This window comes from Dendrobium catenatum, unplaced genomic scaffold, assembly GCF_001605985.2.
Source record: "Dendrobium catenatum unplaced genomic scaffold, ASM160598v2 fragScaff_scaffold_763, whole genome shotgun sequence".
NCBI classification, from domain to species: domain Eukaryota; kingdom Viridiplantae; phylum Streptophyta; class Magnoliopsida; order Asparagales; family Orchidaceae; genus Dendrobium; species Dendrobium catenatum.
Window position 1 is genome coordinate 167,466 of NW_021319225.1, and position 3,420 is coordinate 170,885.

The 3,420-nt window shown below is 28.7% G+C and overlaps 1 pseudogene; it reads right to left on the reverse strand.

Moving 5' to 3' along the window:
- Positions 1-1,442: 1,442 nt before the first annotated feature.
- Positions 1,443-3,010, reverse strand: LOC110094135 (annotated as a pseudogene).
- Between the last annotated feature and the right edge of the window lie 410 nt (positions 3,011-3,420).

Sequence of the window (3,420 nt, forward strand, 5' to 3'; positions counted from 1 at the left end):
TTATTCAATTAGATCATAGTTTCTATTTATTTGAAATTTAAAATCAACCCATTTTATTGGTCGTTTTCATATCATGGTTAGCTAATAAGATGTCATTAACAATACCAGTAAGAAATCACATTCATTAAAGCTCTACAAAATTAATTTAAAGAAAAAGAAATATTGTGAGAGTAGAATAAGGAATAACAAAAATCACCTTATCTAATGCATTTCGAGCTGCTTCGCTTTCCTTCTCAATCTTCCTTTTTCGCTAAAAATTTGCCTTATTTCTAATGGCTTCAACAGTTGTCATTCTTCTATTTTCTACATAAAGTATGATGATTATTAAAACAATCATGTTGAATAATAAAATAAATTAAAAATAATAGCTAGTAACGGAGTTATCAATCAATGAAAATGATACCATAAGAAAATTAACTTGGTTTCTCAATAGCTAAAATCAAAGCTCTATGAATTAGTAAGATAAAAATTCTGCTTTTAGTTAAATAGTATGATCGTTAACATACATTATAATTATCAAGGAGACATCTTGCAATATTTATAAAAAATGCAATTTGCTTGCTTAATCATTCTCATAAGAAAATGGTAATATTAAAAAACTTACTCTCTTGTTTTTTTTGCACGAAATCTTTCTTTTGATGTGGCATTCTTGGTTGATTAATTTTGTCCTGAGAAAAAAAATGCATAATATGAATCATGTAATCAACCTAAGAAAAAAAAAAAGATAAATATTGTGGATTAATAAATGGTAAATAACTCGTTTAAATAAATGCGAATGAATAATATAAAGTTTAAATTCAAAAATATCAATCAAGAATGAAAAACACTAAATTAATCAATACTGTATTGAATGATTGCACTGGTTGAAAAAGCATTATATATAATAATCAATTAAAAAATCACCTTATCTAGAGAGAGAAAATATGTGCCTCGTTCTATTTTTAATTTTTTTCTATGCTCAGAATTTGGCATATCTTTAATGGCTCTAGCTTTTTCATTTGTCATATTGCTTTCAATTCTTCTCTTTTCTGCTCAAAATACAAAGCTTACTAGAAAAAAGGCCCAGAACACAATAAATGCAAAATAATCTAAATGAAATGAATCTTCTTACTCTTTTGTTGATTTTGTACAACATCAACACTTTCTGATCTCATTCTAGCTTGATTTTCACTTTCTTCCTATGATTCAAATACACAATTTTATTCATTTATATTTGTAAGTATAATAATTTTGTAAATTAGATTAGTTTTCATGAAAAAGTTATGTCTCAAAGATATGATTATTTTTATGAAAAAAGTTTTTTTGAAAAAAAAAAAAATTTTTTTTTTTTTTTTTTTTTTTTTTTGAGAAAAGGGAACTAACTTAATAAGAATCTTAAGTTGAACAAATTTTAGAAATGCCTTGCCACTTGAGTAGGGGAGGGAGCAGATGATGAACAATTATATAGAAACACAGGATAAAAGTACCACAGCCATTAAAGCTGTAACATAAACATCACAGAAGTAAGCTTTGCCCCCTAACATACCAGAATACAAAACTCAGGTTCTATATTATGGATCAAAGCGACAGATATCAAAGCCACAAGCTTTACTCATCATCTTCTTCTTCTTCTTCTTCTTCGTCCTTGCCACTTTCCTCATCATCTTCGTCATTAACTTCAGACTTGGACCTATCAGAGTCTTCATCACCTTCATCAGCATTGCTTTCCTGCTTCTTGTTATATGCTGAAATTTGTTTTTTTATATTCAATCTTTCTTTTTTGCAGCTTTGGCTTCATAAGGAGCTTTTTCCGCACGAGTCAATGATTTCCATTTCTCTCCACCAGCTTTACCAACAACTGATACAGCTTTGACATTAGGATGTTCTCGCTTATAAATCTCCCTGAACTCTTCCAAAAAAACAAAGAAAGCGCTGGCCGGCCTCTTTGGTTTGTTAGGGTCCTTTTTTGCCTTCTTATTGTTGTTAGCCTTACTCTTACTACTCCTGTCAGCCTTCACAGCAGCTTTGCGTTTTCCAAGCCTGTCATCAGATGGCTTTAGTACTTCTGGAGTTTCCTTCTTGGCTGTTGTCGCCTTCCCCTTCCCTCCTTTCAGCTTAGGTTAGAGAGTTTCCTCGGAAGCGGGCAAAAGATGCGAACCACTTTACGAGCACGCGAGGCGAACAAAGAAGAGCGAAACAAGCAGGAACAAGAGGAAGTAAAGAACAAAGAACTTACGTTCTTGCCAAGTGTTTTGTTGTGCTTTTGAAATTATATCAGCAAATCGGGTCTTCAACATAGCAACACGAGCAGCTTTTCTTATTGATAATTGAGAATTATCAAAACCTACATCAAGCAAAAGAAATATTAAGAATAATATATTTTGTAAATGTTCAATGTATTGTATTTTAAAATATTTATATATTTCTATTATATTTATTCTGCTGATTATAAAAACCCTATTATAAAATTTCTTATTTTATATATTTATATATTTTAGATTAAAAGGTCTTTATAATTTATGAATTTCTAAGAGAAATTAGATTCACATGATTTTATGAATTGAATCTTAATGTTGAAAATGATGAAGATCCAATAAGCATATCCTAAAATTATCCAATTGATGATGATCCTTTTAATATGGAGCCTCGATTTCGCCACCTCGATTTTACCTTAAAAGGAAGTAGCTATTTTATATTATATTTTACGTTTAAAAAATTTATATTACAAATTTGCAATCACACTGAATTAAAAAAGGTGCCAAACAAGATATTAAGAAAATAACTATTTTTAATATATCTGATATATTTGAAATTTGTGCCTAACAAGATATTAAGCAAATAACTATTTTTAATTTATACAATAAAATATATGCACATTTGATTTTTTTTTTGCAGAATTAGCCATAAAATAATCATATTAATTAAAGAATATTACAAAAAATCTGAAAAAAAAAAACTAACCAGATGATGAAGCCTGATTGAATGAATCTCCCCAGCCCATGTGTTGGTTAGCAGAACCAAATTCAGCCATGTGCTTTCGGGTTAAGACCAAAACAAGAAAAATTACAGTAAGAATGAAATTATAGAACTTCATATTTTATTGACGTAAATTTAGGATAATTACTTTTATATAATAAAATTTATTACCGCGCTATTTTATTTTATTTGAAATATGTTTTTTATTTGTCATAGATTAAGATTTTCTTTTCTAAAAAAAATTTAGAAAAATGCAGACTTAGCGGATGTTTAATTTGCTGAAAAAAAGAATCAATAGTTAAGTGAAATACAATCTTAAAAATGCCAAAATAAATAGAGATGATTACTTTTTTTTAATTTGATGTAAAATGAATCTAGTTTATAGATCAACAATGAAGATGAGCCGTGAGTAATAATCGACGGTGGAAGGCGGAAACATACAATGACTTATAGCAACAATGATCA